Here is a 16,898-nt window from a genome sequence, read left to right as displayed (position 1 = left end):
AATTTGCCCAAACTGGGCTGGTTAGAGGCTCCCTCCACCATGAATTGGTCCAAACTGGGTTTTTTAGAGGCTCCCTCCACCATGAATTTGCCCAAACTGGGCTGGTTAGAGGCTCCCTCCACCATGAATTGGTCCAAACTGGGCTGGTTAGAGGCTCCCTCCACCATGAATTTGCCCAAACTGGGCTGTTTAGAGGCTCCCTCCACCATTAATTGGTCCAAACTGGGCTGGTTAGAGGCTCCCTCCACCATGAATTTGCCCAAACTGGGCTGTTTAGAGGCTCCCTCCACCATGAATTGGTCCAAACTGGGTTTTTTAGAGGCTCCCTCCACCATGAATTGGTCCAAACTGGGCTGGTTAGAGGCTCCCTCCACCATGAATTTCCCAAAACTTGGCTGTTTAGAGGCTCCCTCCACCATGAATTGGTCCAAACTGGGCTGGTTAGAGGCTCCCTCCACCATGAATTTCCCAAAACTTGGCTGTTTAGAGGCTCCCTCCACCATGAATTGGTCCAAACTGGGCTGGTTAGAGGCTCCCTCCACCATTAATTGGTCCAAACTGGGCTGGTTAGAGGCTCCCTCCACCATGAATTGGTCCAAACTGGGTTTTTTAGAGGCTCCCTCCACCATGAATTTGCCCAAACTGGGCTGTTTAGAGGCTCCCTCCACCATGAATTGGTTCAAACTGGGCTGGTTAGAGGCTCCCTCCACCATTAATTGGTCCAAACTGGGCTGGTTAGAGGCTCCCTCCACCATTAATTGGTCCAAACTGGGCTGGTTAGAGGCTCCCTCCACCATGAATTTGCCCAAACTGGGCTGGTTAGAGGCTCCCTCCACCATGAATTGGTCCAAACTGGGTTTTTTAGAGGCTCCCTCCACCATGAATTTGCCCAAACTGGGCTGGTTAGAGGCTCCCTCCACCATGAATTGGTCCAAACTGGGGTTTTTAGAGGCTCCCTCCACCATGAATTTGCCCAAACTGGGGTGTTTAGAGGCTCCCTCCACCATGAATTTGCCCAAACTCTGCTGGTTAGAGGCTCAATCCACCCTGATTTTCAAAACAAATGTTGGTGCCAACCTCAACTTACTACAAGGGCCAAATTCACTGCTGGTGACAAGCTCTCCTCACTGCAAGTGCCAAATACACATGTTTCAAGGTGTTTTCCTACTGTCAGAGAGGTGGTATTGAGTGTGTAAAGTGTGTAGTTGTTAGGCTGTGATGTTGGGGTAATAGAGGGTCTTTGGTGTGTTAGATGCCCCCAGACATGCTTCCCCTGCTGTCCCAGTGTCATTCCAGAGGTGTTGGCATCATTTCCTGGGGTGTCATAGTGGACTTGGTGACCCTCCAGACACGGATTTGGGTTTCCCCCTTAACGAGTATCTGTTCCCCATAGACTATAATGGGGTTCGAAACCCGTTCGAACACACGAACATTGAGCGGCTGTTCGAATCGAATTTCGAACCTCGAACATTTTAGTGTTCGCTCATCTCTACTAATGACTACTAACTGCACTAACTGTGGTCTTTAACCTGGAGAGCGACATTACAGCAAATAGATGTGCAGATTGGGCCACTTAAATAGTATATTTAGCATGTATTAATTATAGTCATTGAGGACGTGAAAGATGCCATGGGATCTAGTCAGCTGTAAATTACAGGTCATCCTGATACTCCATCATCTCGGGCAGACTGCTCCCTCCACATACTTCTTGTACTATTAGTTATGCTGACTTCTTCTGGATTCTGAAGGTGAATCAGAATCTACTTGGCTAATTTTTCACTAAATATTAGGAAATAGTTCAATGGAGATTTGCTCATTTAACTAACTCATAAGGAGAATAAACCGCGTAACCTCCATCTGTAGTCTAGGATATGGCCTGTATCTTTTGCAATTGCCTGCTTGGAGGGCAGGTTAACTGATGAACTGCTCAGATATTTATTGGCCGTGTGTCTATATATAGTATATGTTATTTTTTCAGTTGGTTGGCTGATGATAGGATATGGTTTCCTGCAGCCCTCTCATGTTTGTGGTGCGGTGACAAATGAGACGTCTGTCGGGTGAATATTACAGAGGAAGTATGGAAAACTGGCAAGGCCCAGAAAACAGGTGCTAGCTGTGGGGTGGAGTGTGCTGATGGTGATACACTGTGCCACCCTGTAAGATTAGTACATACATATAAGGAAGAGGTGTGACGCCAGTGGGAAGAGTGCAAGCTGACAGCAAGAGGTGCTAGACCTGGGTGCTAGAGGTTTGTGCATGTGGTAGGCCAGGACTGGGCTACCAATGAGAGCAGGCTGCTTTCTCCAGGACAATATTGGAGAGACAGGAGGCTACTTTTTACCAATATTTATGGTACTAATATACGGACATGTTTATGCCACAAAAATTATTTATAAGCAAGGGGATACATTGCTAAACGATGGGGGTTTGACTGCTGAAGCCCCTACCATTTTTCCAAGAATGTAGGTGTTTTACTCCCATTCTGAATATAACAGTGGATGCAGAATGTGCACCCATACTACATTTATTTTTCACTCACATTGAATTGAGCAGGGCCATACATTCTGCATCCACTACTTATTTCTGAATGGAAGTAAAACAGCCTAGTTCTTAAGATCAATAGGGGTCTCTGTGGTTGGATCCCAGTTGATCAGCTATTTATTCCCCATGCTTTGGACAGGGGATAAATAACTTTCACACTATAACACCATTAAATTCTAACACTGGACTGCATGGCAAACCTACCCAAACTTTCTCCAGCAGACCTTAGCCCAAAACACAGTATATCTTGGAAGGAGGGTGAAACTGGGACATGTGCCCCAGGAGCTGGTTGTCACGGGGGAACCAACAAGCCATTTTTATATATTTAGATATAGAATAAACTGAACCATTGCCACAAATTAAATAATGCCTAGCTTCTGCTCTGCCCAAAAATCTCTACTTTCACGTGGGTCACAGCCACAGAATACTCTCTCGTGGCTCCCTCGTCCTGCTGGTGTGTTCTCCCAAATACTTAAAGGACCACTGCATACACAGACAAATCTGTCTTCAGCATATCACGGTAATCCTTAGGGTATTTAAGACACTTTCTCCTAAGGAAGCATGTCTGAGCAAAAAGGTTCCCAGCTTGCTAATTCCTGTAAAGGTGTATCTGCTACAGTATACTCGGACCTCCATATTTTGATCTTTGCCTTATTGTCAGTACCGTCTTTTCTGATTATAATACTGACCATGTGCTGACTACGCTGATCCATTGCCTGAATCACCATATTGTACGAACTCTGCCTGTCCTGACCGTTTGGGTCAACTGGGGGAAAACAGCAGACGCCCGTGGAACCCATTACAGTATAGACTGTAATGGGTTCTGCCGGGTGTCCGTCAGGTTTCTGTCACTTTTACACTGATACCACCAGAAAGAAAGGCTTCCTTGCAAAAGATTCAACACACATGTTAACCTACCCTTAGATTGTCTCTTCACCATGTCTCTGCATGTTCTCTGCATGGCACAAATTTCGCTAGAATTCTGTCACATTTTAATTAGTAAATCTCCCCCGTATCTCAGTATGACTACTAAAGTTCATAGGGTCATAGTCTAGTAACTTTATTTCTTCAGAATGGATCATTTACAGTCAGGTACCTGGTTTATTATACAAACTAATAGTACATAAATGTAGACAGCAAGAAGTCAGCATGTGTATGAGGTTATTCATGGTTGGATGGGTGACTGAGCGATACAGCAATAATGTATAAGACGAAAGAACTGTGTCATATTAATTATATTACTAACAAGAGCATTGGGATCTGTGTCACAAGGTAAACACTGAAGTAATAGTCCAGAGGTATATGCATGAAACATCACATGGTCAGAACTCATTAAAGGGGTATTCTTTCCATAAGAAATGATCCCCAACAAATGTCATCACTTCATAATCCGTGAGGACCTCCTGGACCACCTACTGTTACCTAAACAAAGGGGTATTTTTCTCTGCAACCTTTTTAATGATACTATTAAACTATTATACTATTTATTATGCTATTATACTATTACTAGCCTGTTATATTATTATATATTATACACCATGTTATATATGTTAATGCAACACAAAAACTGATAAAAAATTTGACAATGCAAATATCACATAATATTTACACTGGTATCATCTTAAGATTTAAAAACTAGTTCTTTGCTATGGTTTCAAGAAAAAGCACCAAAACACTACCTGTACCAATGACATGGGCTTTGTATTGGTTTTGCCAATACAGACCCTTTTTCCTATGAGACCTCCAGTGATCAAGAAAACAGGGGCTCAAAAGTCCCCCTGCATTCTCCGAACCAGTGTGCATATATGGACAGCACTCCATTCACTTCCGTGAAGCTTACAGGACGGCAATCTCTAGCAGAGATTACATGCGTAAAATGGAACCCATTGAAATCAATGGGAGTATTTTTTTCAGCGCTGATTCTTTACTCGAGTTATTGTGGCAAAATCAGCGCCACAAAACTCTGTGTGAATGCGCCCTAAGAGCACTGGTGCTTTATGCAGGACGCGGGGAGACTTTCAAGCAACCTTTAACACAATTTCCCATGTCAAATGTAAATTAAAAGTGCAGTATCTGTGTAACGTGTGTATTGTTTTTGTATGAATTTTCAGTTATTTCAGATTTTTATAGTTTTATCCTAGTGGTTTAGCTTCATTCCATTGCCTGCTGTGTAACATAACTGCTTAGATCTAACTATCACTTTTTTATTTGTGGAGTCATTTCTTTACAAAATAAAAATACAGACTGAAACCTACTGTGCTGGAGGCATAAACCCATATAAATTCCTGCTAAACACAACATATCATCTATATTTTTAGCAATCATGTCATGTTGGTTTATTACAAATAATTAATTTCTTGTTTTGCTGCATTCTGGGGGGGAATTTATCAATCCCTCATCACTTTGTGCAGAGCGGTTCGGGGAGAGGGGCAGGCCTCGACTGGACAGTTTTCTGGTGTGATTATAATGGAAATCTACACCAGTTCCTAACTGGTATAGATCTCCGTTCAGGAGCGTGGGCGTGCAACTAATTTGTTAAGAGATTGGAGCCTCATCATGAATAATTCTAATAAGACTGGTGGGTACTATTCCGTTATCGGGCCAGCAGCAGCGCAGTTCAGCACCAGCATGGGGACAGCAGCGGTCAGCAGCTCAGTTTACCAGCGGGAATTATAATGACATCCGAGGACTGCTGGCCCGATGCTTGTGCCCAGTAGCCAGTACATCAATGCCTTTTCCCATCCTCCTCCTCCCAGTGCTGCCCCCCAGTTCTCCTTAAATCTGCCCCATACCCTCTCTCAGCCACATGACTAGGCCGATGCTGGCTCAATAACAGAGGCCGATGCTTGTGCCCTGTGTCTAGTAGGCAGTACATCGATCGATTGATGCCCCATCCTCCTCCCAGTGCTGCCCCCCAGCTCTCCTTACATCTCCCCCGTACCCTCTCCCCGTAATAGGCCTCACCGTAAATCCTGACCAATGAACGCTACTAGTTAGTCGCCGGACTCTGCAGGAAGTTTGTCCTTCCAGCTCGCCGTAGCTTCCCCTTCCTATGGTCGGCGTCAACGCGTCCCTTGTCAGGGCCTGGATTGAACCCCAGTGTCTTTCCTTCCAGTCTCCGGTCTCGGTACCAATGCCGAGGTGAGGCCTAGTCGTGTGGCGGGTAGAGGGTATGGGGCAGATGTAAGGAAAGCTGGAGGGCAGCACTGGGAGGAGGAAGATGGGGGGGCATTGATGGACTGGCTACTTGGCACAAGCATCGGGCCAGCAGTCCTCGGATATCATTGTAATTACCACTGCTGAACTGAACTACTGACCACTGCTGTCCCCATGCTGGTGCTGAACTGCGCTGCTGCTGGCCTGATAATGGAATAGTACCGACTGGTGTATGAAATGCCAATCTTAATAAATCTGCCCCACTGTATATTGTCACAGGTTTATCCTGTCTATAAATTTACCATGAGTTTATAGCGTCTGTTTTATTTAGGCTCTGTAATAAAAAATATACTGTATATTGATGTTTTTAAAGCTGGAGCTTGTATAGGTTAGACTTCACTTCTTAATTTTTATTTCCATTTTTTTTCTGTAATGTTATTAGAACAAATAATACTGGCAGTGCTGTCTGTCATTTTTTTCATCCGTCAGATGTTGAACACCAACAGCACACAAAGGAGTGTATTAACTATATAAACAGATCTGTTGAGCTTCCATCATGGCGTCATGGTCGTAGCTATAGGGGATGCAGACATTGCAATAATTACCAAGACCATAAGAAGTCACCACTATCATAAATAGCACATGGTAAATTGTGACCCCAATACATATTTTGCACAGGAGCTCCGAAGATTCAAGTTACGCCTCTGTATAGAGTTCACCATTGTACTGCATAAATAGTGCCGCGCAATTCAATGGTATTTTGTCTAGCTTTTATTTAAAAAAAAATAAAAATCTGCAACAGAGGTTGAATGGTGAATGGAGCTTTAGAATCATTGTAAGGCTAGGTTTACATGGTATAGTTTGCAGCTGATTTTTGATTCCACCTCAAAACCAGCTCCGAATCCTGTTCAATGTTCCCATGTAATTTTGTGACCACTTCAGCAGCAGAATCTGTAGTATGAGACTCAGACTGACAAGCCTCATTTGGACACTTTTATCAATACTGTAGAAGTTTGCACTGCCTTAAACTACAAGTCCCGTTCATAGATTTAGACATATTTATGAATTTGTCATTCGGACCATCTTAAACAAGAAGTGTTTCTAGAAACTCCAAAATTCTGACTCAAATACCATCCGACTAAAAGTGTCAAGTTTCACCATGAGCAGGGTACTTGTGACAATAACGGTGTCTCACTCAGAATACACAGAGATGGGTGCAAGTAGTCAGGGTGCTAGCCCGAGTAATTCAATAAAGAAAGACTACCATACATTCATAAGTTTGTTGGTGCAATTAGTCTTATTACACCAGCAATCTTAAGGAATGTGCAGTAGATTTCCTTCACATAAGACAAATATTTGGCGCAAAACATGTAGAGAGAATTTGTAGGCAAAAACTTATCTCGCAGGCTGTAAAAACAAATATTTGACGCTTCAACACTTCAAGTTCCTCTCCAAATTCTGCTGTGTGCACTTCAACTGGAAGAATTTCCATTTTGGATTCTGGAAGAAAGATGGAGTATGTGGAGGAAACCCATGTAAATATGGCAAGAACATACAAACTTTATGCAGATGTTACTCTGGTGAATCTTAGTTCCTGTGGTATGAGGCAACAACGCCAGAGATTGTAAAAAAGTTATTGGCTGAACAGATCTGAGCGCAATACTGGAGGGAACAGGCCGAACCTTGACAGAACAGGCCGAACAACCTGCTGTCTAATCAATCAACTGCTAAACAAGAACAAATTATCTTCCGAAACTAAGATCAAATATGTGACAAAGTGATATGAAGATTACTGGATGTATTATCTGCTCAAATTTTTACAGGTATTTCAGACACAAATAAATTACCAGAGGACTAGATGAAACAATAGTTCACTATAGCGATGCCCCAGTGGATGAACAGGGGAAGGGAAAAATTACATTTTGGTTTGAGTTGTCAGAAAAATTTTGGTAAAATTTTTATGTTTACACTTGTGATAATTAGAGATGAGCGAGTACTGTTCGGACCAGCTGATCCGAACAGCACCCTCCATAGAAATGAATGGATGCGGGTTTACCTCGTCTGTCGGAGGAAGCTCTGGCGTCCCTGGAAGCCCCTATTACCGGTGAGGAGGTTGCGCAGGCCCTTGGATCTATGCAGCCTAGTAAGGCCCCCGGCCCGGATGGCCTTCCCGCCTCTTATTATAAAAAGTTTGCGCCTTTGCTCTTGGGTCCCCTGACGGGTGCCATTAATGCGGTTTCTGACAGTGCGCCGTTGCCCCCAGATATGACCAGGGCCCACATCACGGTCATACACAAGGAGGGTAAGGACCCCGCCCTGTGCTCCAGTTACGGACCCATTTCTCTCCTTAATGTTGATCTAAAGGTTTTCTCCAAGGTCCTGGCTACACGCTTAGCCCCCCTCCTGCTTGACCTGGTGGATTCTGACCAGGTCGGTTTTATCCCCTCTAGAAAGGCCAGGGACAATACTGTTAAGGTCCTTAATGTTGTTCATTTCGCCCGCTCCCGCAATCGCCCGCTATGTCTTCTCTCCACTGATGCGGAGAAGGCGTTTGACCGGGTGGGTTGGCCCTTCCTCTTTGCGGTTTTGGACCATATTGGCCTTGGCCCCTCTATGAAGTCCTGGATTTCCTCGCTGTATACTAACCCCTCCGCATCCACGAGAGTCAATGGGTTCTTGTCCTCCCCCTTTCCGATCAGAAATGGCACTCGCCAGGGTTGCCCGCTCTCCCCCTTGATTTTTGTCCTCACTTTGGAGCCCCTTCTCCGGACACTCAGAGCTAATTCTGCCCTATTAGGTGTTGAGATGGGGGGCAGACAAGTGAAAATAGCGGCTTACGCGGACGATCTCTTGTTTTTTCTGCGCGACCCGTCGACTTCGCTCCCGGTCCTGATGTCGGAGTTGGAGGTGTTTTCCCGTTTGGCTAACTTTAAAATTAATTATCAAAAGTCGGAGGCGCTTGACGTCTCGCTCCCCCCGGGCCTTAGGGCAGCTCTTACCCTTGCTTTTCCCTTCCGTTGGTCTCAAACTGCCATAAAATATCTCGGCGTTTGGATCCCTAGTTCTCTTGACGAACTCTTCTCCCTTAATTACCTGCCGCTACTTAGGACAGTCCGCCTTGATCTGAAAAAGTGGTCCAGAGGCACTTATACATGGTTCGGCCGTTGTGCCATTTATAAAATGAATGTCATGCCCAGATTTATGTATTTGCTACAAACCTTGCCCATCCATATTCCTCCTAGTTTCTTCAAATCGCTCTACTCGGATCTGATCCGATTTGTTTGGCAGGGTAAGCGCGCCAGGCTGGCGCGTACCACCCTGACCCTCCCGAAAAAACGGGGCGGCCTGGGTCTTCCTGATCCTCGCCGCTACTATGAGGCTGCTCTTTTGCACCGGGTTCTGGATTGGTGCCGTCACTCTCCCTTCAAGCAGTGGATCTCCTTGGAGGGTTCCTTTTCACATGTCCCGTTGCACCTGCTCCCCTGGCTGGACCCGGTCCCCACCCCTGCCCTCTCCTCTCACCCCACGATTGGGCCTACCCTCCGGGTGTGTCGACTGCTCTTTCGCAAGGACGGCCTTTCTCCCTCCCCTTCCCCCTTCTTCCTGTTTTGGGCTCTCCATCCTTCCCTCCGGGGCTTTCTCCAGGCCCTTTCCGCTCGTGGTTGAGGGCTGGTGTGCAGAGGGTCTTCCATTTCCGAGCCAATGGTCAGTGGCGCCCCCTTAGCGACATTCAATTAGACATGGCTCTCCCTGCTTTGGGGCCCTGGAGAGGGCTGCAGCTCACTCATTTTCTCTCCTCCTTCGCTGACCCGACCTCCTTTGATAGATCTCTTACGAGCTTTGAGAAAGCCTGTGTTGGCACTGGTCTTCAACGCCACTCCCTGTCAGAGTTTTATGCCCTTTTGGTCTCCCCTCCTCCGGACCACAGACCCTCTTTCCTCTCCAAGTGGGAGGCTGATCTTAACCTCTCCTTTTCGGACGCGGACTTCTCTAGAATTTTGGAGCTTGCTCACAAGAGCTCATTGGCCTGTAAATACCAAGAGGCGGGCTACAAGATCCTTACTAGGTGGTACCATGTCCCTTCCCTTCTACATAAATTTTTCTCGTCTGCCTCTCCTCTTTGCTGGCGATGTGGTTCGGAGGAGGGGACACTTCTCCATGTTTTTTGGAGCTGCCCAGTTCTGAGAGAGTTCTGGGATGGTGTCCATCGTTTAATGTCCCAAATTTTTCAGACTGATCTGCCGAATTCCCCGGCCTGCTTCCTCCTTCATCTGTCTGGGGTCTCCCGCAAGGCCTACCGGAAGTCTGCAGTTCGACACCTGATTAACGCAGCTAGGGCCTGTGTCCCGGCCTTGTGGAAATCCCCTAATCCCCCGTCTCTTTGCCACTGGGTTCGCAAGGTGGAGGACCTCCAAGCTATGGAGGATCTCACGGCGTCCTTACGAGATGCCTATGATGTCTTCCTTGGGGCCTGGACCCCTTGGATCCTCTTCCAGGGCTCTGACCAATACAGGTCCATTGTGGGCTGTGGGTGAGGTCTTGGAGTGGGTGTGTCCCGGGACTCCCCCCCCTCCCCCCTTTTCTCCTTTTTCCCTATTCCTTTCTCCTCCCTGTTGGCTTCCCCCCGTTTCTCTTTCCCCTCCCCCCCCCTCCCTAGCTTACCTCTTGTCCCCCCCCCCAGATGGTTTTCTCCTGTTTCATTCTGTTCCCCCTTCGTCCTCTTTCATTTTATGTAGTGACACGGTGTCGGCCGCTCCTCCCCCGTATTGTTGGTTGTGGTGAGGTTCGGCCTTTGAATTTGTCGGGCGACCCTCGTTATGGTTGGGTCCCCCGTGTTTTGTTATGTGATTGTTTTTGATTCATATATCTTTTATTTTCTCTCCTCTGTGACCTTGTTTTCATAAATAAAGAATTTATAAAAAAAAGAAATGAATGGATGCACCTGGTACTTCCGCTTTGATGGTGGCCGGCCGCTTAACCCCCCGCGTGCCGGCTACGTCCATTCATTTCTATGCGAGCGTGCTGTTCGGATCGGCTGATCGGAACAGTACTCGCTCATCTCTAGTGATAATGTGATCTTACACTAGTGTTTTGGGCACTGGCATATATCAGTAAAAGTGAGTAACATGAGTGGCTGGCACAATAAAAATATTTATATATTGAAACTCATGTAATTTTTCTGCTAAAAATGATTTTATTTTAATTGGAAAACAATTACCTTTTTACACCATAAATTATTATGGGGTTGGCCACTTTCAGACTAATATTGAGAGACAAATGTTATTGTTTGTATAATAAAAAGTTGTACAATTTTCCAATATACTGTACTTTCTGTATCAATTCCTCCCAGTTTTCTAGATCTCTGCTTGCTGTCATTCATTCTGTTACTTCTAGTAGATAAAAGTATCCAGTACTTTCCATAGTGCTGGGTTCTTCACTAAAACCAGAGACTGTCCATTTACAAATGAAACGCATGTCAATGACTTCACTGAGGCTTTTTTTCTGACAAATGGGAAATCAGTTTGATTTGGTTGGTTATGGGTGTTAGGGGTCATTCATATCAAGTTTTTAATATCCGTTTAGCTGATGTCATCATTGAATATAAACAGATGGCCCTCTGTTTATATTCAATGTTAGAAAAAAAGAAAAACTCCAATTCCATCCAATTTTTGTACACAAAAGTATAAACAACTCAAAGTAGATTTTTTTTTTGTAATCTACATCATTAGACTAGATTCACACAAGTTTTGGTTGGGGGTGTTCTTTATAATTTTAGACATTTTTGAACCTTTTTTGCAGCATGTTCAACTATTACTTTGAGAAACAAGGTTTTGTTGCATTGTTTTTGCCAGTTATGCTGATTTTTGCAGAACATGGTGTGTTATAGGTATGGTGATTTTAAAAACATACTTATAATAAGAGAGAGAGAGAGAGAGAGAGAGAGAGAGAGAGAGAGAGAGAGAGAGAGAGAGAAAATGCTGGGTATTTTTTACCCTCCAAAAATGCAAAATATGAACCATGTGTAAAGAAGCCTTTAAGGAAGAAGTACAGCTTTATGTGAGAACCAGAGGAGGAATACCTAGGCTGCAAGGAGATGTAAGATTAGATATGTTTATTAGGTTTAAAATGAACATGGAGATTTACTGATAACGTTCATGAATGAAGTGACATACTAGCAGTATGATTATTAGCCCTTGCACAAGAATTCAGAATGACTGAATTGTCCAGGGCATTTCTACAATCTACGGTAACTTTATTGAAGCATTTAGCTATAAACATATTTCTTATGTTGTATTAAATCATTATATACAATGATAGAGATGAGCGAACAGTGAAATGTTCGAAGTTCGAAATTCGATTCGAGTAGATGCTCAATACTCAATATCGAACCCCATTATAGTCTATGGGGGAAAAATACTCGTTAAGGGAGAAACCACTATTCAACTCAGGAGGGTCACCAAGTCCACTATGACACCCCAGGAAATGATGACAACACCCTTAAATGCAATTGGGACAGCAGGGGAAGCATGCCTGGGGGCATCTAACATGCCCGCGTCACTGTATTACATCGGGATCCCTGTCAGCTTGCGATATGCGGGAGCTGAATTTTTCCCATAGGAATGCATTGACCAGCGTTGATTGGCCGAATGCCATACAGAGTACAGCATTCGGTCAATGAACGCTGGTTCTGCCGGAGGCTCGTCTGTGAGGAGGCGGAGTCTAAGATTGGACCAGAATGGAGACTGCTATGGACCGATCTTAGACTCAACCTCCTCCAGCAGAACCAGCGTTGATTGGCCGAATGCTGTACTCTCTATGGCATTCGGCCAATCAACGCTGGTCAATGCATTCCTATGCCGAGATGTAGTAGTGCAGGCCATGCGCTCAGCTCAGCTACACCAGAGATGCAGCCGAGCTGAGCGCATGGCCAGCACTGCTACACCGAAGATGTGAACCCTGCTGCACACTCAGCTCTGCTGCATCAGAGATGTAGCAGAGCTGAGTGTGCACTGAACCCTGCTGCACACTCAGCTCAGACGAGCCTCCAGCAGAACCAGCGTTGATTAGCCGAATGCTGTACTCTGTATGGCATTTGGCCAATCAACACTGGTCAATGCATTCCTATGGGAAAAAGTCAGCTCGTGCATATCGCAAGCTGACAGAGATCCCAACCAGATAGAGCCCCAAAGAGCTGTATGAGTGACATTCCCACCTAAATAAAGGTAATCCCTAGCCAACACTGCCAGTACATCTATCCCTGTCTCACAGTCACATAGTTCACAGTCTCATATGAACCAGATATTAAATCCACTGTTCGTATAAATTGGAGGTCACCTGAATTAGCCAGCCAATTACTTTTTCCGATTTTATTCGATGCTTCCTTTGTCGTAGTTCCTGTCCCACCTCCCCTGCGCAGTTATTGGTGCAAAAAAAGCGCCAGGGAAGGTAGGAGGGGAATTGAATTTTTAGTGAGTTTGCCACCTGGTGTTTGACTGGAATCAAACATCTTGAACAGCCTGATATCCGATCGAACATGTACTCGATCGAATGCTGTTCGCTCATCTCTATACAAGGATAACACACCTAGTGGTTTTATAGTACAGATAATGCACACAGTGATGTCATACTTAGAGATAATGCACACAGTGATGTCACATTATATGTATAATAAACACAGGGATGTCACGGTACAGGGATAATGCATACAGTGATGTCACAGTACAGGATTAATGAACACAGGAATGTCACAGTACAGTAGGAATGTCACAGCACATTTTCCTAGTCATATAATAATAGATGATATGACTAGGAAAATGTGCTGTTTGTTTCTTAAATGGTTATTCTGCTACATTGAAGTTGTCCTTTATCAAATGGATAAAGGATTACTATAAGAAGGGGTGCATCCCCTGGGAATCACAGCGAACATATTTGCCCCATATGAATGGAGCAGAAGATTGTGCTTGTGTATTGCCATCCCATTAACATCTGAGACTGTGCTCCGCCTCCCTTCAGTAGTTGCACTAAGATGAATGGAGTAGCAATGCACGTATGCAACGTGCCACTCCATTCATACACGGCAAAAAACTGGTGGGGGCCCCAATGGCCTGATCCACACTAATCAGTTATCCCCCATCCTCTAACCTTGAAATCAAAGGGGTGTTAAGAAACATGGATAACTTATGATTCTGTATTCTGAAGTATAAAGCTTCATACTAGAACATAAGTTTAAGCATACAATGACATACACTGTGGCAACATGGATGAAATCCTGCGCATCTGAAACAGTCAATGGCTACATTATTCTTAAAGGTTAATCTGCAGGTGGGTATGTGTTTGACTGTATAAGATTGCTACCTTGTCCATGCAGTTGTCCACATAGATAAAACGCAATGCTTTCAATTTTGAGTAAAAGCATTTGGAATGGAAGATTGAACTAGTTATCCATAAACATAAAAGTCATCCAGACCTCTCAATTTTTGCAGGATAGCCAACTATCCCATAGGTATGGTGGCCTCCAAATGTTTCTAGAAATGACAGATAGGGATTAGGCATGTTGAATTTTAACATGTCCAATTCTTTGCTCCTGTGCAAGCCAAGTTGCTTTCAGAGGGCACATGCTGCTTTTGCTCTCCACTCTAGTCTCCACTCTAGTCTCCATATTTGGATTTGCCACAACATCCATGTCTAATCTTCACTAAACCTGATGAAGAGCATTAAAGCCCGAAACATTACTATGATATACTACTGGATCAAAGGTATCTATAAAATGGCCAACCCAAGCATGTATGTTGGTTGTGGATTCAGAAGAAGCAGCAGAGAGGTAAACAAGTATTATAGGGAATAGTTATTTCATATGGATTGCCACCTTTACCCTCACCCATCTTATCAACTGTGATACAGTGCTTCCCTGCACGCTATGGAAATTCAGTTAAACCAGTTACGTGATAAAGCAAACATTTTTTTTTACTATACATACTGTATATATTGGAAACGTTTTACATAGGTCACTTTTTTCTATTGTTCGATTAATTCACATAGTCTTTACCTTCTTCTGTACATACTGTTAAGACAACATTATAGAGGTCATCTTTTCTTTCCATTGTCCCCTGAGAGCCGCACTGCTCACTGTTTCCTCTTGTTACATACTTAGCACACCTTTTCAGTAACTCAGCCATATCATTTCTGACTTTAATTGTTAAATACACAGAATATTAATATCCATTCATCTCCTTTAGGTTTTCCTTATGTACCGTTACAGATCATTTACACGCTTTGTGTTTGTAGCAGAGCTCAGCTGTTGGAGCAGACTTTAGTTCTTCCTGTTGTATCTCTGGCAAACACATTATTGGTCACATGATTGGCACACATTTGGGAAATGTCACACTGTTAGTATAGGTTTCCTTTCTAACTGGAGATAAAATTTCAGCTGAAGTTGCAAAAACAAAATGTGCTATGAGGACCTAACCAAGATTGTAAGATATACAAATAATATAATATACCAAACTAAAAAAAACTAAGTGTTTAAATAGCAATATATTTACTAAAAGGAAAAGATCCAAACATTAAGGCAGCATTAAAGATCTAATACAAGTTATTATGGCCCAAAATGCCATGGTTATTAGAGGTTATTTCACCCAATAGACATTGGTCTAATAACCATGGAAAATCTAATAATTCTAATAACCATATAGAAAGTCTTCTAGTTGATCTTATTATGTATGAACTAATTCTTGTTTAGGAAATTCAGGTGCCGGCTTCTACACTTTTACTTGGGTGCTTAATGGAATTGTGGTTTATCACGGTTACATAAGTACCTATATAGTCTTTATGCTGCAGCTCTGCTTGTTCAGACTAGCTGCTGTGTATAAGTACAAGCTCACCAAAAGTTTACAAAAAATCCAGTGCACAGAGAGATGATTTCCATTACACTAAGGGGACAGAATGTAAATCAATTATACGCCACTAAAATTAATGGTGTCCCTATATGATGTCCATATGCAAGCACACTTAGGGCTAAGTATGTATGTTATTCCAATGCTGCTGCCAGACTCTTCTTGAGGTGGCTCATCTCCTAGGAAACAAACTATTGTGCCTAAAGATTCATGATGCTCAATCCCTCATCCTGCATCATCTGTCTAGGTTGAATTGGAAAGTCCCTAAACTCACACAAGACTGGTCAACTGGTACCGCCAATATTTATGTTATGTGTACAGGAGCCTTTAGGGTTTGACTTAAAACATGAATCCAAAATTAAAGACAATTCAAAATATATTAAAGCCAACTCAGCACCAATAAGAAGCAGTCAGTTCAGGAATCAGTGGCATGCAATACATCGACAAGACCGCTGCAACCAATCATTGGCTTCAGTGGCCTCGTGCCATATATACTGTACAAGCATCACCCCAGATTGGCTACAGTGATCGTGTAGATGTACAGCATGTCACCACTTCAGGAAACACCACAAAGTAACAACTGGAAAACTATTCACAGATTCCAGTCAGTGCTCTTTTTTGTGTCTTTACATGCCATTGAAATGCCAAATATCATCCGAACAACAAAATTCTTTCCATTGGTAGATTTTTCATATGTAGGTATAAATTTACATTTTTGGTTGGACAAACTTAAATACAGGGCACAGATTACTGCATGTAAGAGATTAGACAAGTATTTGTAAGATTTTTCTTGGTTAAAACAATTATGTGGCAGGATGAATTACAATCTGTCCAATCCGTTTTACCCCAGTTGGTAAATGTTAGAAGCAGTGCACTAACAACAATGAATATTAGATTGTTTGGAGATGCCTGTAAAAGTCAAATGTGTACTGGTAACTGTAAAATAAGTCAGTAATACAGAGGATAATTGTCTGATATTTATTTTTCCAAGATTGCTGCTTGCCTACTTTTTAGTTAAGATGTATTAGGCCAGCTGTAATCTGTGACTATAGTTTGGCTACCATGTCTACAGGGAGTCAGTGGTAGTCTAAGGCCCAGTACACAACTGCGTCCACATGAGGACCCCCCCGAACAAAAGCCTATATGCGTTAAAAAGCATTTACCTAAGAAACGTTCACGCCTGGTTTCCGCCCGAGACATACAGAGAGAAAACTACTGCTCTGTATGTTTGGGGCATAAACTGAGCGTAAACCTCATGGACCCCATTATAGTCTATGGGGTCTATATGTTTTCTTAGGTAAATGCTTT

This window comes from Leptodactylus fuscus, chromosome 4, assembly GCF_031893055.1.
Source record: "Leptodactylus fuscus isolate aLepFus1 chromosome 4, aLepFus1.hap2, whole genome shotgun sequence".
In the NCBI taxonomy this organism is placed as follows: Eukaryota; Metazoa; Chordata; class Amphibia; order Anura; family Leptodactylidae; genus Leptodactylus; species Leptodactylus fuscus.
Note: the sequence above shows the minus strand (reverse complement) of the source record.